The 22,266-nt window shown below is 38.6% G+C and overlaps 2 long non-coding RNA genes across 2 annotated transcripts; one reads left to right on the top strand and one right to left on the bottom strand.

Moving 5' to 3' along the window:
* Nucleotides 1–4,331: 4,331 nt before the first annotated feature.
* On the bottom strand, nucleotides 4,332–13,793 carry LOC130540637 (uncharacterized). The gene is made up of 3 exons (XR_008954627.1): nucleotides 13,480–13,793; nucleotides 9,386–9,943; nucleotides 4,332–6,300 (listed from the first exon to the last, which is right to left on the bottom strand). It is a non-coding gene; the product is annotated as an uncharacterized LOC130540637 (long non-coding RNA).
* On the top strand, nucleotides 6,282–15,238 carry CLLU1-AS1 (CLLU1 antisense RNA 1). The gene is made up of 4 exons (XR_004665540.4): nucleotides 6,282–7,218; nucleotides 12,679–12,768; nucleotides 14,151–14,325; nucleotides 14,864–15,238. It is a non-coding gene; the product is annotated as a CLLU1 antisense RNA 1 (long non-coding RNA).
* Nucleotides 15,239–22,266: the final 7,028 nt, after the last annotated feature.

Here is a 22,266-nt window from a genome sequence, read left to right as displayed (position 1 = left end):
AGAAACACTTAGAAACTTCCCTGTAGAGAAACATCTTCACCACTGGCCTTCCTTTGGGCCATTAGTTAAGATGGCCAGAAGGGGGTAAATACAAATCCATATTCATGTTATCAAAGAGAACAACACAGCTCCAGAGGAACAAAACCCATGAATAGAAATGCTCCAGGCCAGGCAACATAGTGAGACTGTCTCTAGTAAAAATTAAAAAATTAGTCGGGCATGATAGCACATGCCTGTAGTCCCAGCTACTTGGGAGGCCAAGGTGAGAGGATTGCTTAAACACAGGAGGTTGAGGCTGCAGTGAGCTATGACCTTGCCACTGCACTCCAGCCTGGGCAACCAAGCAAGACCCTGTCTCTAAAGAAAGAGGAAGGAGAAAAAAGAGGAAGAAGAAGAAGAAGGAGGAGGAGGAGGAGAGAAGGGGAGAGGGGGGAGGGGGAGGGGGAAGGGAGACAGGAAGAAAAAGAAGAAGAAAGAAATGCTTTGTTTGGTGTGGTAGAGTTGGAGAAGCATCATCCAGCTCCCTCTTGAAGGACTTGCCACCCAGCTGTGGGTAGTGAGATGAGCAAACCACTTTTGGCTGTCAGCCCCTTCTGATTGACCTCATCTGCAGACAGCCATCTTGCCCAGTCAAACCCTTCCCAGGTCAGCTTGCATCTGACAACTGAACCAGGCAGAAGCAGAAACACCCAGCAATGTTGACCTGACCCAGGTCAGCTCTAACACGTGACACTCATTCCTGAGCTCTGTGCAGGGTGGGCTGAGGTTTTCATTGTGTCACAGCTTGGCTTCTCACTGAGCCCAGTCCCACATCTTCCCCTCTTCCTTTCACAAGAGTCAATTCCTATTAAATGTCTTGTAACTTGAACTCTGTCTGTATGTTTGCTTCAGAAAATCTAAACCTGTGACGGTTAGAAATGGGGGTGGGTCAGAAAAATTTCAGGCAAGGAGCTTGTACCAGGAGAAGAGTGAAGAATCCCATACCCCTAGGAGGCCATGTGGATGTCTGGAGATGGAGAAGTATATCAATAGGGAAGGGGGACCCAATAAGGGTCAGAGGTCTCTGATGTATGTTAGAGAAGAAGGAATTTATTCCTTTCTTCATTCAATGATCATTTGTAGGGAAGACACTAGGGTAGGCGCTGAACTATGGGGATAAAAAGACACATTCCTGATCTCAAGGAGTTACAGACCAGACCCTTACACTCAGAGAAATGCAAACTTCCTAGAACTGGAATGTTTCAGGCAATAAAGCTTTTTGGAGATTAACTTAGATCTAAAGATGGTTTAGATACTTCAAAAATCTAGACCTCTCAAACAAAAGAAAAAGGAAATTCACCCATCTAATCCCATCTAATTCCCAGTAGCACTCTGAGAAGACCTAGAAGAGACAGCAGTTCAAAGACCCTTTTTGTTTTCTATTTACTTCTTAATCCAAGAGCCATACAGCATTGTTTATAAGAATAAATTCTAATAGAAGTCACTATCTTCCAGCTCCTATACACACAACAATAAAATAATTAATAATAATAGTAATAAAAATGAGGCCCAGAAACACCAATTAAAGTGGCCCAAGAGTAGTGTGGCAAAATTCAGGTGTCTTGACTCTGTATTGTCTCCCTAATCTTAATTGTGACCTTGGCCTCTCTAGTAAAAAAGGTATGAGATGCTCCCAGAAAAGGATAAATAAATGTAAAATTATAATAACTGAATCCCTGGCAGTCTCCTATCAAGGGCAAAAATAAAGAAGATATAAAGAAATATGCTCTGTAACTTCCTAGAAGGCAACACGAATTTAGAGCAAGCTCCCTGACTGCATTTGCAAAACGTGGCATGAAGATATTGATCTCTGTGCAGCAGGACATTTTCTGTCTTCTTCCAATGGAGCACTTTCCACAAGACTAATATTCACAGGACATAGTGTTACACCTTGGAGTTTCCCTAAAGCTGAATAGAGTAACATCTTCAACTTTCCCTATCCTAAATGACATATTCTACTTCCCTAAAAAGATAGATCTATTTATGTATAAAGAACTTGATATCTTCACTTCCCCTGGATCCTCTCCAATATTCTCCCCCAATCCACATCCCCAAGGAGTTGATGTCATTACTTTCTTTAAAAAAGGGTTGCCAACTGTTATGGTTTGGATTTGTGTCCCTGCCCAAATCTCATGTCGAATTGTAATCCCCAGTGTGGGAGGAGGGGCCTGGTGGGAGGTGATTGGATCATGGAGACAGATTTCTTCTTTGCTGTTCTCATGATAGTGAGTAAGTTCTCATGAGATCTGGGTTTCTAAAAAGTGTGTGGCACCTTCCCCTTCTCTTTCTCCTGCTCTGGCCATGTAAGACATACCTCCTTCCTCTTTGCCTTCCACCATGATTGTATATTTCCTGAGACCTCTCCAGCCATGCTTCCTGTACAGCCTGTGAGCAAAATAAGTGTTACTGTCTTAAGCTACTGTTTTGGGATGTTTTGGAAACAGTGAAACATGATCGAAACAGGTTCTGAGAACTCGAAACTAGATGCTGCTATAATGAAACCTAAAACATGGGTATTGCTTCTGGGACTAGTTGGTGGGCAGAAGTTGGAAGGGGCTGAAAGAGATTTTTAGTAGAAGCTTGGTAGACCTTGAGGAGGCTATTGGTAGATTGTTACTGAAAACTGGAGAAAGGGATCCTTGTTATGTAGTGGCAGAAAGTTTAGCAAGATTGTCACCTACAGTGACATGGAAAATACAAATATACCTAATAAACTGGTAGATTGGGCTAAGAAAAATTCCAACCAGAATGTTGAAAATGCCAGGGAGTTTCTTTTAGTCATATATAATAAGTGTGTAGGGAGAATGAATTTTAAAAAAAGGAACTGTTACATTTTCAGGAAAATTTTAAGATAATCTATTAAAGATCCAAGATGTTACATTCAAATATAAAACTATTTCTCTTTGTCAGTCTCTCCATAGAGCAGGGGATTCTCAAATTAAGAAAAGGTGTCAGCTCAAAGATCAAACTCAAAAGCCAAAGACCTTTTGTTTGTACCTTAGAAAGATATAAGGATGTCTCATAAGCCCTTTGAAACAGAGTTCCTCTAAGGATCTAAGCATATGCTAGGCAGATTCTCTCAGTAAACAATGAGTCTTCTAATAATTTTAAGGTTATGCGGTCCCATCACAGCCTTACAGGGATCTCAGGTAGAGAATGGCTTATGTCAAAGAGATTTTTGTCTAATGGAGTATTCCCCAATAAGAATCACAGGAAGTCCCGGAATTTTAAACAGAATTGTACAATCATATTTTGCCAGCTTGAACTTAAAGGAACAGAAATAGTATTAAATGAAAAGAGGTCCAAGAACCAAGAACCTGGAGGGAAGACCCAAGAGCAGTAGGGAATCCAGGCAGTAGGACTGAGACCTAAAAAAAGACCTGCTTGTGTTTGCTGTCTGGATATCAGAGTTGTTATGAGCCAATGACTGTTATGTGCTCTCATTTTCCTCTATTTAAAACAAGAATGTCTGTAGTGGCTGTCCTATGTATACTTTACCATTGAATATTGCGTATGTAGGTTGCAAATAACTTGTCTCTTAGTTTACAAGTCTTCAGATTGAGAGGATAAATACATAAGAAATCTCACTTGAAGGGCTTCATCTGTACCTGCAACTGAGCCTTCTAAGAAGAGAATGTAGGAGTGTATCTTGCATGTATATATAAATAATCTGCAGCCAGTAAGTGGACTTTAGAATTTTAAAACATGTCTACAATTTTTAAAAACATTTTTCTTAATACAGATGAAGTCTAATTCCTATCCCCTTGAATATGGGGTGACCTTAATAATTCACTTTTTAAAAATAGAGTGGGATGGAAGTGAGGCTACATTAATTCCCAGGCTGGGTCTTACACAGTAATACAGTGTCATCTTGGCTCTATCTTGAAATGCTCACTCTCGCACCACAGCCGCCTTGTGGTGAGGAAGTTCAGGCCACAAGGAACCTCCCAGGGACCCTAGCACTCAGCCCCAGCTGAGCTCCCAGCCAAGAGCCAGCACCAACTTGGCAGGCATGTGAGTGGGCCATTCTGGAAGGGCATGTGCCAGTCCGTCAAGCCTCCCCCTGCTGATATCACATAGAGCAGAGACAAGTCTTCCCAGACAAGCCCTCCTCAAATTTCAAATTTGTTTGCAAAATGAATGTTGTTACTTTAAGCCATCAAATTTGGGGTAATGTGATGCAGATCAATAGTAACAGGAATAATTTCCCTTCACATACATACAATTTTAACTCCATCCTTACAATGCCAATCTGTAGATAAACATTTTATGATAATGAATAAAAATATAGAGAACTAATATGTAGCTGGCATTTATTGATAAATTAATACAGGCTGGGCCCTATTCTATGTGCTTGACATGGGTTAGCTCATTTTATTCTTACAGCTCTCTGAGGAAAATACTTTTATTATCTTCATTTAATGATAAGAAAATGGAGGCCTGGAGAGATTAGGTAACTTGGCCTGGACCATACAACCAGAGTGCCTAAGCCAGAAGTCCAGACATTCTTGTTCAGGAGTCTATGGTCATTATTCTTTGTGCTTCTTATAACTGGGATCTTCTAACTTTAACTATTTCACTTATCATTAACACCAGACAGCTCTTTGCTTTCAGAACTCCAGCCTTGATCTTCAGTTGACAGAGCTTCTTGTTCCTACTTGGCAAGTCACAGTCTAAATGTTGTCCATAAATATAAGATTTTCTCAGATCAGGGGTCAGAGAACTATGGCCCATAAGTGAGTTCTGATTTGCCACCTGCTTTTGTAAATAAAGAGTTAAAAAAAATCCCATAAAACAGCCACATTCGTTAGTTTATATTTTGCTTATGGCTCCTTTTACACTACATGGTGATTTGAACAGTTATGATAGAGACCATAGGGTCCACAAAGCCTGAAATATTACTATTTGGTCCTTTTTAGAAAAGGTTGCTGACCCCTGACTTAGATCACTGAAGATCCCTTTATGCTGAATTCGTGACATGTTATACAAAGGGTGTATATACGTTAGAGCTGTAGACAGACCTGGACTAAAATCCAGCTCTGTTACCTAACTGTGATCCTGGGAGAATCTCTTAATATCTCTGAATCCTAATATTCTCTTTCAGAAAGAGAACGTTAAGACCTCTGTCTTAATTGATACATGCTAAGATATTGACACATAAACAAAATATTATTAATATGTTAAAAAATTTTACCAATCTTTTGTGATTAGGTCAAAATTTAGGGGACCATATAATCAGAGGCCACAAAATAAAAGATGCTTAATAATAACAACCATTTGTAACTGTTGGGGTATGTGAAGAGAAAACAGAGGCATAAACTTCCGTTAGGTGTAAGGCAGAGGTGGGAATTGGTCAGTAAAACTCTGACCAATGGAGGTGAAAGTCCAGGTTGTGAATTTCCTTCTATAGTCTGGATTGTAAAAGAAAAATCCTTCAGGCAGAGATAGCTTCATAGGAAACAGTTTTCCAAAAATCAATTTCTGATTGATTAAATGTCAAGATTTGAAGGAAGAACTTCTGGTTGCTTATCGAGCTAAAGGAATAATCCTATTTTCCCCACTATGACTGAATATATTTCTTTGAGAATATGAGTAAATTTAGAATCCCAAAGGTAGAGTGATTTGACCTGATTAGAAGTATTTTTTTTCCATTTTTGCACATAGCAGAAGCAGCTGTCAGCAGGTTAGTTATGTTATCATTCCAACCAAAATGGTTTAATATTTTGGCGGTTGGATTTTTTAAAGTTGATTTAAATAGCTGAAATGGCCAATTGTTTTCAAGTCCTCAGAGAGGTGAGCAGTCACATTCTGGTTTCCTGGGAGAATTAGGAGAACTGTGTTTTGGAAGGGAGATTTTGGGGGCAGTTAGTCTTTTCTGTCATTCTTGCTGGGAGATCTGTCCTTGGTGCGATAGTAATGGAATCTGAGCTCCTCTGAGCTCCCAGGTGAGGCAGGTCATCTGTGCAGATATTCTTGTATATCTGGCTAAGTAGGGGGGTGAACCAGAATAGTGGGAGAGCCTTTGCTCTGATAAATGAATGGTGGGCCTGTCATGCACACAGGGTGTAAGATGAGCAAGGAGATGGATGCTGGGGCTTGATGAGGCAGGTGATGTGGGAAGCAGCTGAAACGCCCAGGAACTGCTGCGCAGATTCTGATTTTCTTCACTTGAGTTTTTTTCTTTCCTTATTTTCACTTGTCACACACATAAAGGGCAGCGAAATGCCAACCTGACCCAGTGAAAGGCCTGGAGATATGAAACTGTAAAAGAAGATAATGATTAGGAACATGTGGAGATGACTGGAGACCCTTGATAATTGTGCTTCACTTTCCTGTTTAACCTTTTAACTAGAAAAAGGCATTCATCTAACAGACATGGTCTGCTTAACGGAAAAAAGAAGGAAAGAAAGAAAAACAAAGAGAAAGAAAGGCAGAAAGAAAGAAAGGAAGAAAGACAGGACAGAGAAGAAAGAAAGAGAGAAAGAAAGGCAGAAAGAAAGAAAGGAAGAAAGAAAGGAAAGAGAAGAGAAGAAAGAAAGAGAAAGAAAGAAAGACAGAAAGAAAGAAAGAAAGAAAAGAAGAAAGAGAAGGAAGGAAGGGAGGGAGGAAGGAAGGAAGGGAGGGAGGAAGGAAGGAAGGAAAAAAGAGGGAGAGAAAATAAGTTTTTCTCAAATCATATAGGCACATTTTTTTACATTGTATCACACCAATTTATCAGTTCCTTAAGGAAATCACAGAATCTAAAAGTGGAAATTTCCTTGGAGGTCACTTTGCCCAGATTTGTACTCATGCAGAACTCTTTTATGTAACTACCTCGGTAGGTTCATTGATTCATTCAACAATATTTCTTGAGAGATGATCACTAGATATTGATCTAGGCACAGGGCTGAACAAAAGAAACGAACATTTTTGCCTTCATGTAGACCCGCTTATATTCCAGGGCCTATGCTTGATCATTTCCAGTTATTGAGAGCTGTCAGTTTAGATGCAAGTAAATCAGTTCTTAAGTGTTTAACAAACTCTTTTGGAGCAGCATTTTAAGCACTTTACAAATACAGTAGTAACTCATTTAATGCTCACAGTAAGCCTATAAAGTAAACACTACTGTCATCCTACCCCTTCTACAGATGAACAAATTGGGGCACAACAAACTTAAGGAATGCCTTAAGACTGCCACTGGTAAGTAACAGGGGTTAATTAGAACCCCACAGTGAGGGTCTGCAGTGAGGACATGGAGTGCAGTGTTCTAGTTAAGAGTCTGCTCTCTTAACCACTAGGCTACACTGCCAACATTTGTTTAGCTTATGTTCATGATTTGGCTCTCTTTCTGCTGGTATTGGCATTTCCTTTTGTTTTGTTCTGAGACGGAGTCTCGTTCTGTCGCCCAGGCTGGAGTGCACTGGGGCAATCTCGGCTGACTGCAAGCTCCGCCTCCTGGGTTCACACCATTCTCCTGCCTCCGCCTCCCGAGTAGCTGGGACTACAGGCGCCCACCACCACGCCCGGCTAATTTTTTGTATTTTTAGTAGAGACAGGGTTTCACCACGTTAGCCAGGACGGTCTCAATCTCCTGACCTTGTGATCCGCCCACCTCGGCCTCTCAAAGTGCTGGGATTACAGGCGTGAGCCACCGCGCCCGGCGGTATTGGCATTTCTTAGTCTAAAATGATCCCAAGATTTCTTGGGATCTTCTACTGTATACTCTAATCCCCTGAATATAACCAAACAAAGACAATTCCTTACTCTCTTGACTTACATGATTTATATAGGAGGAGATAGCACCTCTTTAAGATGTGTGAACCCCACCCCCCCCATCAACTCTCCCTGCCTAAATAAAAGGGCACTGCCTGCCACATACTAGTCAATAAATGATAGATCTTGCTATTAATACGTTTTTGGCTCAATGATTTGCAAGATTCTCAGTTTAGCTTCCTTCCTCCAGTTTAAGCCTTTAGGATAAGGGGCCAATCAGGCATTACTGGACACATTTTCAAAATTTTTCCTGAAAGCAAATTTTAATAAATGAGAGAGAACTTCATGAGGCTGATGGGAGAGACACTGTCATCACCAACAATGGAAATGAGGGACAGGGAAGGATGCAGAAGCTGGGAACCCTGGAAAGTTCACTCACATGGGAACATCTTAATGACTGCCTTCCATGGCCAATTAACCAATTTCTCCCCACGGCATAGAGAAATAAAACAGCTCTGCCCAGGTAGCTGCCTTGCCTTGTGTCCAGAAAACAACAACAACAACAATAAAAAACCTCATTTATGTCATTTCATCATGGAATAAGAAGTGAGAATGAGTTAGATAAAACTCTGAGCAGAGCAACAATACTTTTTATGTTTTTTCTGAGTCAACTCATGGGTAAATTTAATCCTTTGCTTGAAAGGAATTCAAAGAATGTCAGGTACCTTCTCATTTCAAATGGAATAGTCCCAAAATACCTTCTACCATCAAATCCCAATGATTTCTGGATTATCTTTCATGGCTCCTCTTCCTGTAATGGATGAAATTAATCTAGTCCACTTTCTTTACACCTGGTTTCATGAGCCTCAGCCAAGATGACTGAGCCAATCCTCCTACCTGCAAATTTGGCTGATGAAAAGCATAATTCCTCTTGCTTCCCCACTTTTGCTTCTCTCACTGCAAGTAAGAGGCTCTGCTCTACATAGAATTACTCTCCTTTTCCATTCATGCAAAGCCTACCTTTAAATATGTCTTTTCTTGCATGACATTTCCCAGACATGCTTCTAAACATAGTTTGCAGCTGCTCCTGTGTGCCCCACTCCAGTCCTGCCCAGAGGGCCATTACCCAAACTAGGAAAACAATTGACTGGGTGAATATTTCCATGCAGAGGGGTGGGAATAGCTGTTGAAAAACCAGTCTTTTTTTTTTTGGTTTTTTTTTTTTTGAGATGGAGTCTTGCTCTGTCACCCAGGCTGGAGTGCAGTGGCATGATCTCAGCTCACTGCAACCTCTGACTCCTGAGTTCAAGTGATTCTCCTGCCTCAGCTACCCGAGTAGCTGGGACTACAGGTGCCCGTCACCACACCCGGGTGATTTTTGTATTTTTAGTAAAGACTGGGTTTCACCATATTGATCAGGCTGGTCCTGAACTCCTGATCTCAGGTGATCCGCCCGCCTTGGCCTCCCAAAGTGCTGGAATTACAGGTGTGAGCCACCACACCTGCCAAAAACCAGTCTTTTTATAATAGACAAGATGTAGGTATATAGAAAGCAATAACAACAGCTACTTCATGTGGGTATTCCAAAGGCTGTTTTTGTGAGTTTGTAAAAGAGGGTGTCCTTTAAGAATTTTTCACACTACAGAGTACTTACTTTTTTTCTAATACAGTTTTAGGGTGCCATATGTATCTGCAAGAAAGGTTTTTAAAACTAATCAATTTTGACACCCATTCATGAAACTTTTTTTCCAAGATAAAGAAAAGTTGGCAAAAATAATTCGAGACATTTGCCAAGATCATTCAAAGAATTTGGCTTAGAATCTGAGTCCCTGGGACCAAACAAAAATATTAACAAGTCAGGTGAGTTTCTATTTCATCCTGGCTGGATATTTTTAAGTGCTTGCTGCTTGTTAGTCAGGGAAGAAATGGATCGTAGGTCATTAACTTTAAAAAAAAAAAAAAGAATATTTATTCTTTTGAATTTTTCCCGAATGCTTTGAATGGATTTCTGTTGCATTATTGGCTGAGTATATTCTTGTCAGGATAATCCACTTTTAGAGGCTTCATTTACATTAGTTATCACTCCAGAGAGCCATAGTAACAGGCTGCTGAATTACCCAAGAGAAATTACTCTTGAAAGCAATCATTGTGAATGAATTTTCATCACTTGGTCTCATCATTTCATGCTGTTTTGTCTCTTTCCTTTTTGCCCCTGATAAAAGATAGGCATAAAGAGGGCTTTTGTTATGATCTCATTTTCTTTAGAAAACTTGGTCTTATTAATCATAGCAGCCAGCTTATGGAGGCAACCAAAGCGTATCTCTGTCTCTCTCTCACACACACTCTGTCACACACACACATACACACACAGAGTTTTTGAAATGCATTTCAATTTGTGGGGAACATAAAGACTAATTTACTTCCATCTACGATATCTCACACAAATTTGCTTTTCATGTAACTTCATTGGTACGAGGAATATGTTTAAGTACAGGGGCTTAAATACTGTACTGAATACTACTGTACTGAGTTTGTTTTACATTACCAACACACGCGCAACAGTTGAAATTTAAAATTCTTGGACAAAAACGTAGAATAAATAATATGTTTTTTACTTACCTGTCCATAATGTATACCTGGCTTTATGAAAGTGACATACGGCTCACACATCAACTCAGGGTAGGAGAATATAGAAATGTAAAATAGTATCTTAAGAAGTAATTTGCTAAATCGTATTCTGTTGTTTTGAGAAAATAAATAAATAATCAGCTTATTTATTTCAGAGTTTAGTCTCCAGATCACACTCAATTACTAAGTTTAGAAAACAGATAATAGCACAAAGGCTGCTAGCAGAATTGTCTGCGGCAGGTCTGTAAATAGAGGAATGAAAGGAGCATTTATTGAACATCCTCAAAACAAGCCTAGGAGATGATTATTATAGTCTCCATTTTATAGATGAGGAAACTCAGGCACATAAAGTTTGATTTCCTTGCTCATGAGTCATGCAGCTAGTAAGTAAAGGAGAAACACAAGTCTGCCAGAAGCTAAGGCCTGGATTTTCTTCCTTGGGAAAACTCAGAAATACTAAGTTGCAGAAAACAATCACAGGCTACAATGGAACTTCGCCAGCTCTACTGTGCATATGAATCCCGGGGCATCTTGTCAGTATTTATATTCTGATTCAGTGAGTCTGGGATGGGACCTGAGATTCTGCCTTTTTAACAAGCCCTCGGCAGATTCCGATGCTGCTGTTCCAGGGACCAAACTGAAGTAGCAAGATACTTAAGATTACAATATAAAATTTTACCTTCAACCCAAATATGTTATATCCTACTCCAATTCTGTATTTTTCTGATAGTTTCCTTTCTTCTCTTCTCTGATCTTTTTGTCACTTTTCTCTATTCCTGAAGAAATTAGAGCAAACCACTGAAACACAGTTTTTCTAGCATCCTTTAGCTAACTGCAATGAAATGTTAGGTCAAGTGTTATTTTTCCTTAGTTGGTAAAAAAAGAAATGTGATTTGTGGAATCTGTGGAATCTGAATGCTAAAAGAGAATTTACTCTCACCCTCCTTTATTTCCTTCCTCTGATATTTCTATTTCTCAGACCTCCCTCTTTTTTTTTACCTTCTTCTTTTTTTTTTTTTTTTTTTGGTCACACTTGTTATACTCAATCTCTGGCACTTTTACAAAAATATTTTAAACTCTGCATTATCACTTTTCCCCAGTATTTTCTCTCCTTTTATGAAATTGAGCCCTATGGCTCATTTTATTTCCCTTAGCTTTTTAGTTAGATAGCATGACGCTATAATTCAGGCATTGTCAAAGCTGCAAACAGTAGCATAATGTTATTATACCTGAGTTAGACTGCCTGAGTTAATAGCCTAGGGTGACTAGCAGTCTTAACTTGGGTTAGATATTTAAACTTTAGGAGCTCAGTTTCTCCTCTTTAAGGTAGGATAATAGTGGTATACATATTTGGGTTATTTATGAAAAATAAATTTGACAAAAGTTAATTCACATAAAGGACTTAGCATAGTGCTTTGAATGGTGTCAGCTATATCATAATTAAAGATTATTTCCCCATGGGGCTATGGGATTATCTATCTGGACAACTGAGGACGGTGGCATGTAGCCCAGCAGTTTCCTTACATGCTGTGACCCAGCAAGCCGAGCCAGCTCTGTCTTAGGCACTTCCTGGAAGCAGGCTTATTGGTGTTTTCAACACCCAGAGTGGATCATTTGTTAACTCCTTCCTCCTCTATTCCGTACATTTCTTTTTCAGTAATAATCCTGTAATAATCAGTAATAATTATGCTTTTCTTGATTCGCTCTTTAGTTTTATAACAAATACCAGTTTTAAAAAGAAGAAAGCTGTAATTTCAGTGATGTTACTTAGTCTTGTAAAAATACTTCATGTACTTAAAATTGTGTCTAAAAAGCCAAAAATATTCCAGCATGAAGTTGACACTCTGTTTTACTATTCAAAATTTTAAGCACAAGTAAAAACTCTCAGTGGTCCCATAGAATGACAGAAGCAAGCAATTTTGGTTCAGTTATTTTGTTTACACAATCACTGTGTTATCATTCTTGATTTTGAATCTGTGATTTGAAGAAGAAACATGTGGTACCCCAAAGACTAGGGCCATGAAATACCCTAAGTATTTACCTGAGTCCTTAAGAGTCAGGGACTGTATACCCGAATGTTTCCCATAATCATTTTCATGTTGAATTCAATGTTTGTTAAGGAACAGGTAATAAAAATATGCAAACTTGAAAGTATTTATATATTTAAAAGCTCAGTGGTGACCACAACAATTATTTAGAATTCAAACCAATAAAATGTTTTTTCAGGGAAGAGTATTTGACCACTAGTATGATTTAGAATTATGATGCATGGCAATAATTATACCAAACTGCATTTCAGTGACTCTATTATTTTTTCAGATTCTCTACAGACAGTGCAGCCTAATATCTCCCAGACTTGTACTTCCTATGGCCCTGCACTTGGGGCCCCACTGCCTGGTAGAAATGAAGGTTAGTGTTCGAAAGTATTTAAAGAATCCTGCTAATCCCTATTTTATCCATAAATGTCATCTGTCATAAAGAAACTTTTAGCAGTTTCTCAACTTCTGGGAGGTCTTGTGGGAGGTTTTGCCATAAAGTGCTCTTGTTGAGCTCTTGATATCTATAAGCTGATGCCCTGGGTTTGTCCCAAATGATGCCTCCCACCCATTCATCAGCAGGACACTATCCCAGTTCACACACCTATGCCCCATCTCCACATATGTTTCACCAAAACCATAAATTTTGAAATAGAGTCAATATAAATGTATAACATATTGTATTAGGGCTCTTCAGAGAAAAAGAACCAATAGTATATTTGTGTGTGTTTGTGTATGTGTGCATATACAGTCATGCACTACACAATGACATTTCAGTCTACAAAGGATTGCATATATGATGGTGATCCCATAAGATTATACCATATTTTTAGTGTATCTTTTCTACATTTAGATATGGTAGATACATACATACTTATCATGATGTTATACATACTTATCATGAGGTTACAGGCTATACCATGTAGCCTAGATGGGTAGTAGTCTATGCTGTCTAGGTTTGTGTAGTTACACTCTATGATGTTTGCGCAATGATGAAATCACTTAACAATGCATTTCTCAGAACCTATCTCCATTGTTAAGCAATGCATGACTGGATATGTAAATAAAATGGAAATTGACTCACACAATTATGGAGGCCAAGAAGTCCCACGATCTGCCATCTGGAGATCAGGAGATCTGGAGAACCAGGAAACCTGGCAGTGTAATTCAGTCCAAGTCCAAAGAACTGAGAACCAGGGAAGCCAAAGGTGTAACTCCTGGTTTAAGTCTGAAGGCCCACTCATATCCAAGGGCAGGAGAAGATGATATACTAGATCAAGAAGAAAAGAAGCAAATTTTCCCTTCCTCTTTTTGTTTTATTCAAGCTTTCGACAGATTGGATGATGCCTGCCCTTATTGGTGAGAGTCGTCTGCTTTACTAAGTTCACCAATTCAAATGCTGATCTCTTCCGAAAACACTCTTATGGACACACCCAGAATAATGTTTTACCAGCTACCTGGTCATCCTTTAGCCTAGCCAGGTTGATGCATAAATTTAATTATCACACATATAGTCTTACCAATTAGTGACCTTTTCATTCTTTATGGTATTTAACAGTGAAGATTTGTAGATGGTCTGTCTACTTGGTTTTATAGGTTTTGATCAGCACTCAGAAGCTCAGTTTGATCACCCTAGTTTGGCCTGAGCTGAAAGCACTGAAACAGTGAGTTCTTTGGGTCTTACTTCTAGAAACGAGGAAATGAGAGAGATAGTGACTTGGTTTCTCTTATGTTTCCCTTTTGTTCTCTTCTCAGTGGCCTTGCTAACAAGTTTACCTCCAAACTATGAGATTTCAGAAGGAAAACCAAGAGCCATCTCTGCATATGTGAGAGCGGGCAAAGGAAATATGACAAGGAGAAGAAAGAAGACACACTTGGGCAATGATGATGGGAAGAAGGAAGCACAGGAGAAAATGTAAGAAATGTACAGGTGAGAGAGATCAGGAGAAAGATGGGAAATGTGGGAGAGCAGCAGGAATCATAACAATAATAATGCCAATTTGGAAACAAGAACCAGTGTATAAAGCATACCAATAAGGCCAACGAAGTGCCAATGATGGAAAGCCACCCTATCAGGAGAAAGTAAAGTCATAGCAGATGTTTTATGAGACAGCTCAGAACACAATGACCGACCAAGAAAGCGGGACAAGTTAGAGGTGGAGAAATGACCCAGACCCAGACCTTTAGGGCTCCTGAACTTGGTTCATACCTCATGTCAGAAGGAGCAGTGACCAAAAGAAATTCTCTTTGCTTTAATTATAGAAGCAGGAATATACCTGATTTTGTATGTAACAGCATATGTTTAAGATCTGAATATTTCTATACCCAAAAGCATAATGTATTAGGGTTAATCATTTGAAATTGCCAATATGCACTCATTTTACCTATAAAAACTGTAATTTTGCATGGTTCAAACTAATAGATACGAAGATATTCTCAAGCAAACTTTTTTTTCTTTTGCCTTGAAGCCCATGAGGAAGATCCAAAGAGAACTTTGGCCTTAACTAAGCTTCCTACATTCTCCTGGAGTCGGTGGTTTATGAATGTGGTGCCATCTGGGGAACTGACAACCCCTGATGTGTTCACTCTGCTCGTCTTCCAGGTGAGAGAAGAAGAAGGGGAGAAAGAAAGAGAAGTTCCAGAATTTCACAGGCTGAGGGAGATGGTAGTAACTTCTGTTTATGTTGGTTTCTGTTTATTGGTTTGCTTTTTATTTTGAACTCATTTGACTTCAGGTTCCAGATTTGTTTTTCTCTTTGTAAACGAGACTTTGACATTGTTAGCAGGCCCATCTGTTTGCTTTTCTTAAATAAAATGTAAATTGGTTTTTGTTTTAAATTTCAGGTGCTTTTAAGTTTGACTCTGCTATTCATTTCCTAAGGTAGTTTGGGCATGGTAGTGCTGGTAAGAACAGAGAAATCTTGCTTTATAGAATCTTTTTGTTCAAATGAATGTACATTTTTAGTATTCGAAAATTATCAGTTTTAATAGGTTTGATTTTCCTGTCTATAATCTGTGTTTTCTTCCTTATTCCCTCATTCTTTCCTATCCCATGGGCCCAGATTTATGCTCTGATCAAATTTCTTTTCATATCTTTCCACCTCACAACACACACAAGAAACCTAATACGAGCCACTATCTGTTTCTTTTTCAATGGAAAAGAAAAGGATTCCTATGGGATCATACTGATTCCTGTGGGCCCCTTGCATAAAAGATTGTAGTGCATTAAATAATGACCTTCCATTGGCCAATCAATCATTGAGCACCTAGTTTATGTGGAATACTGTTCATACAATATCTTGAGTAATGATGGGAACAGATTTCATGAGAGATGTTGAAATACTCATGGACATAGACTATCTTGGCAATTATGCTCTTGAAATTCTTTTATAATGGACACATATTTGGAACAGAAAAAAGCTGGAAACTTTCACAAAGGTTTGATCCAATGGCTTTTTAAACATGAATCTAACCATTGTGAAGTTTGGCATCTACTTTGTACCCCCAGCAGTGCCAGCCCGTGTAAGGTATGCAGGTAACAGACAGATGATTGTACTGGGAGTGGTGAAAGTCCTGCCTTAACAAATATTCTCTGTTTTCTCTGCCTCTGTCATACTATAAAAATGTTTTCTTCTGTGGGATTATTTTAAAGATACCTTTATTCCAGGTAGTATTTTATCCCCTGGGAGACAGATCTTATCTAACCACAGATTAGAAAGAGCAGCTGATCTTCAGCCTGGGTGACAGAGCAAGACCCCATCTCTATAATATATATTATATATATTATACATATAATATATATATTTTATATATATAATATATATATTTTATATATAATATATATATATATCAGATTAGGAAGGCATGGTGGTGTGCACCTGTAGTCCCAGCTACTCAGAAGGCTGAGGAAGTCCAGGAGTTTGAGGCTGCAGCAAGCTACGACTGTGCCATTGCACTCCAGTCTGGGTGACAGGGAGAGATCCTGTCTCTGAAAAAAAAGGAGGAGAAGAAAGAGCAGCCGATCCTATCTTCACATGGCAGGAAACAAGGTCATGAGCAGTGGCCACACAGGACTGTTTTATTTTGATATAATGGAAGTGGCATGGGAAAATGTGAAAAGAAAGGTCACCCTGAATAGCTCTAGGGAAGAAAAAGAATGTTGGGCATTTCAACAAACAGCATTACAGAAAAGAAGAAGCAGATGCCAAAGAGGGGAACTGAAGAAATGTCAGTGATAAATTCACTATTGCTGTAAATTACTATTTGCCCAACCTGACTAGGGAAGTTCCAGTGAGCAGTGGAACAACTTGACGTGGAGCCTGGGAAACTTTGACCAGCCGTCTAGATGGGCAGACGTAGGGTGACCAGTTCATCCAGGTTTACATGGAACACTAATTTAGTTTTTATTTTATTTTTAAATTTGTTATCTTTTTTAAATGGACAAATAAAAATTCTACATATTTGTGGGGTACATAGTGATGTGTTGATACATATAATGTAGAGTGATCAGATCAGGATAACTACCATATCCATCATCTCATACATTATCATTTTTTTGTGTGTGTTGGGAACATTCAATATCCTCCTTCTAGCTATTTGAGACTAATTAAAGTATTATTATTAACTATAGTCATCCTATAGTGCTACAGGATGCTGGAATTAATTCTCCCTAACTAACTGTAATTTTGTTTTTGTACCTGTTAACAAATTTTTCCCTCTCCCTTCCTTCTCCCTACCTTTTCTAGTCTCCAGCATCCTCTGTTCTACTTTTTACTTCTATGAGATCAACGTTTTTTTAGCTTCCGCATATGAATCAGAATATGTGGGGTTTAACTTGCTGTTCCTGGCTAATTTCACTTAATATTAATATCCTCCAGTCCCATCTATGTTTGCCGTGAATGACATGATTTTATTCTTTTTTTAAGGAAGGCCTATTTTTAAATTGTTTTAGAGACCGAGTCTTATTATTTTGCCCAGGCTGGTCTCAAACTTCTGGCCTCGAGATCCTCCCACCTCAGCCTCCCAAGGAGCTGGGATGACAGGCACACACCACTGCTTTGGCTAATTCTTTTTTATAGCTGATAAGTATTTCATGGTGTACATATGCCACATTTTCTTTGTCCATTCATCTAATCTCCTAGGTTGAGTCCATATCTAGGCTATTGAGAATAGTGCTGCAATAAACATGGGAGTGCAGATTCTCTTTTATATACTGGTTTCCTTTCCTTTGGGTAAATTCCCAGTGGTTGGGTTGCTGAATCATACGATAGTTCTACATGTTTTCCACATGGCTATATTATCTCCTGGTTTTGACACCAAATATTCCACATTTCAGAAATCTCCTCAGTCCTAGGCTCATGGTGGTGGTTCATCACTCTAGCCCATACCTCCCAGATACTGAGAATACCATCATCTTATTCAAACCTGCATAAGGTTATCATTACTACAGGTTAGGTCATATAGTGTGTACATTAAGGTTCTTTGGAGAAACAGACCAAAAGGAAAGCTACAGATATATAAGCACAGATTTATTACGGGAATTGACTTATATGATTACGGAGGCAGAAGGTTTCATGATTTGCTGTCCCTACACTAGAGAACAAGGGAAGCTGGTAGTGTATTTTAGCCTGAGTCTCAAGGCCCAAGAACCAAGGAAGCTGATGGTGTAACTTACAATCTGGGGCCAAAGACCTGAAACCAGAGGTGGCCACCAGTGTCAGCCCTTGGGACCAAAGGTCCAAGAATCCAAACCTCTCATGTCTGAGGGTAGGAAAGGATGGCTGTCCCAGCTTAAGACGAGAAAGGGAATTCACCCTTCTTTTGCCTTTTTTGTCTATCCAGGCACTCAACAGATTAAACAATGTGCACCCACATTGGTGAGGACCATCTGCTTTACTCAGTCTACCGACTCAAGTGTTGGTCTCTTCCAAAAACACCCTCGCTGACGCACCCAGAAATAGTGCTTTACAAGCTATCTGGGTGTCCCATAGATCAGTCGGGTCCACACATAAAGTTAGCCATCACAGTGTGGTTCAAACTCCTATCTTTTATTTCTTCCTGCATTTCCCTGAGTGTCTGGACCATCCTCATAAGAGGTTATACTGTCTTTTGTCTTTTAGTAGCATCAGCCTTTCCTCCCTGACCCTCCCTTCTCCCTGTCATTGTTTTCATTTTTAATTTTAGAAATTGATTCATTCTAGGAACATCACTTCCTAAAGTTGTTGTTTGGCGCTATGTGAGAAGATTCTCTGAGGGCTGTAATAAGGGTTGTGAAGCTGAGAGATTTCAGACGTGTCGTTCTCACCAGAATTCAACAGTGGCTATCTATTTCCACATGGAGATAAGTGCAAAGTGTGGTAGTGACTTCAGGAATGTTGGGCCGTTAGTCCTATGAGATAAGCACTTACTGATTTTTTTCACAGGAGGCCTGGCATATTCCAATAGGCACCACACATATAAAATGCATGCGTGCCCTGGTCCTGACCAGTCTTTGTTTGGTCTATAGTTTATGAAAATATATTAAACCATGGTTATGTTATACATCCTGTATAATGGTGATGATCTGTGGCAATACCACAAAATCATTTATGAAATTCATAACTACGTAATCCATAAATTATGTTATAAAATCCATAAATATTTGAGAGTATTGTCAAAAAGTTTTAGAACCAGATAAAATAATTCACTAAGAAAGCCATCTAAGTGAGGCTGGATTCAGTGACTCACATCTGTAATACCCAGCACTTTGGGAGGCAGAGGTGAGAGGATCACTTGAGGCCAGGGGCCAGGGGTTTGAGGCTAGCCTGGGTAACACAGCAAAACCCTGTCTCAAAAAAGAAAGAAGAAAAGAAAAATCTCATCTAGGTAAAATCAAGCACATTGTATTGATAAGATATTTGCATCAAAGTTTCATCCCATGATAATTCTTTGTTACAGAATCGTCAAGTACTAATATCCTTAGCAAGGAAAACAATGAGAACGTGCATAAATTAGGATTTTTTTCATAAGTCAACTTTTCATTAACCTTATTAACAGTGGAGAGAAGATGCATTGTTTTGTTTTGTTATAAGCTGAATCATAGTTAAAACAAAAGTTGTCAAAATGTGGTACAAAACACATTTAGTTAAAAATGCATCCAGCGTTTAGAAACACATTTACTATTGAATGTAGATAATCAAAACATAAAAAAATTAATATGAAGATGTTAGATTAGAAACATCTAATGCCAGAAGGTTTTGATGTATCAGAATATTATTGGGATTTCTTAGCAGGTCACTGTTTTATTCAAATATTGGAATAGTAAGAATCTTAATAACTAAAAGTTTCTGCTTTCTGTACCAAGTTTTTGAGACAACAGCTCATTTAAATCATCCAGCAATCATACGAGGTAGATACTACTATAATTCCCTCACATTTACATCTAGAAATGTAGGTGGTACATATAAAAGTATATATTATGTGGCTGGCATACAAAAACACATCTAATAATTAACTAATGTTAACATTTTATCATTAATGGTATTATTACTGTCTTAGTGACTTTCCAAAATGAAATAGAACCCTGCTCTCATTTTTAGCCAGGTACACTAATTTTCTGCTTTATTTTTTATTCTGTAATATATGAGTTTCTGAATGCTGGAGGAAATTTATCTTAATAAAGTTCATAAGATATCTGAATGTGTTGAGAAATCAATTTAAATCTTCCTGTGCTAATACAGATACCTTGAAATTTTTAGGGACCCCAAGGAAATGAAATAATCTGCTCATGATTTTTACACACTTTTTATAGTTAGAGTGACCACAATCAGAACCCAGCAGAGACTGGGGAAGAGTCCATTTCTATTCATGCTCTCCTGCTAGAAATGTCTTTCCTGGTAAAGTTCATGAAAAAGTTGCCTGAATATTTCCATAAGTATATCATCTAGGAGGTTTACATAAAGACGAGATACACACAGCTCTAAAGAGAGCTTAAGAGTAGACGTAGTGGAGAAACTGGTTAAGGTCAGAGAGTGTTGGCAGAGAAAATGTTTCCTCTTGTGGCTTGGAAAAGTAGAGCAAGTATTTTGAAACCAGAATTGTGACAAATATTTCATAGCATGGAATAGTTTTCTCTTTAGGAAAAATAGCTGATGTAAATGTTTACCGGTTATTTTTTCCCCAACATATATTTACTGTCATGTAAGCTTGAATTTCTAAATTTGAATTTCTGCACGTACCAATGAGGGCTAAAGTGTATCTTATTCATCATGGCCTGTTAGAAACTGCCGTCTCTAGTTATATTACCTTCCCTAGGGCAAAATCCACTGCTTACCTGCCTCTATTCTTCCTTGTTCTTTCTGGCAACTTGTTTTTCCTCATTTCTTTTCTTTCTTCTCTCTTTTTTTTTCCCCATCTCTTTGAACCTCATCCTTTCTCCAGTAACAAGCCAATTCCTCCATCTCATGTTCCCAGACCATTCCAGCCCACAGTAATTTCTCCTTTTCCTGACTCCTCATGTTACCTAATGTCTTTGCCAAAGACTTTAGCTCATGGATTTTCTAGCTCATAATGTTGTTGAATTGTATTTTGTGTATAAGTCCAGTTCCCTCAACTAGATCCTAAAAGTCTGAGACCCAGGAAGAGAACATATGTCACTTTTACATTTCCAACAGGACATATATTCCAACAGTGTTGAATAAATATATGGTATTTTGAATTATATTCATTTACCCCTCCCCAGCTTTCCCAGGCAAGTGTATTTCTTTCATTGTTTTTGCCCAGCTGTGCTAATTTTTATCCATAATACCTGTGACAGGCTAAGAGAAAAAAAGAGGTAGCCATCACAAACAAGTTATTCATTTGTGGAAGGCAAAGTATTAAGAAATATTATTAACTCTAATAAAGAATAAGACATTAAGTAATAAACCAAATTTAGTCTGAAAGTGTATTCAATGTTCACACAAGAAAAGTGAGGACAGTTATATTTCAACAAATGTTGACAAGTTGGATGGTAATAGAAATTAGTTAGCAGATCCCAAATACTAACTAGGGAAGCTAGTTGACAGTCAATATAAATTTCAACCCTAAAAAGTAGCCACTTGAGGCTCATGCCTATAATCCCAGCACTTTGGGAGGCCAAGGTGGGCGGAACACCCAGGAGTTTGAGACCAACCCGGACAACCGGGCAAAACCCCGTCTCTACAAAATACGAAAAATTAGCCTGGCATGATGGTACACACCTGTAGTCCCAGCTACTTGGGAAGCTGAGATGGGAGGATTGCTTGAGCCCAGAGAGGTCGAGGCTGTAGTGAGCTATGATGTTGCCACTGCACTCCAGTCTGGGCAACGGAGTGAGACCCTTTCCCAAAAATAAATAAATAAATAAATAAATAAATAAATAAACAAAACAATGGAGCCACTTGAAATATGGTTATGTCAAAAAGTGTCAATTTATTAAAAATACCTTCCTTAATTAGGTTATTGCTTATGTTTGACATAAAGTATTCATAAATGATTGTTAGACATTGTGTGCTGACATTAGACATGTTGTTGAGTACGATCTGTAGGATTTCTACATTTATTGTCAAATAATACTTTTAATAACAATAAAACTTTACCATAGGAGAGTAAGGTCCCACAGAGAGTGATAAATGCCAAAGGACAAATAATCAGCAGGCTTCAGGGGATCCCACTGAGTGAGTGCAAGATCTTAGTAGAAAACAAGTGTTTGATAAATAGTTGAAACATGAAGTCATGCTTGTTCAGACATTTATTCCCAGTGTCATGAAAAGAGCATAAGCCAAGAGGTAGAAGATCTGTAATTCAAATTCATTTCTCTACTTTCTGGCTGTAAGAACTTGGACAAGATACCTAATGCATTTGAATATTCATT

Source organism: Pan paniscus, chromosome 10 (genome assembly GCF_029289425.2).
Source record: "Pan paniscus chromosome 10, NHGRI_mPanPan1-v2.0_pri, whole genome shotgun sequence".
Classification (NCBI taxonomy): Eukaryota; Metazoa; Chordata; class Mammalia; order Primates; family Hominidae; genus Pan; species Pan paniscus.
The sequence above is the reverse complement of the archived record's forward strand: the minus strand, read 5'-3'. Positions and strand labels throughout refer to the sequence as shown.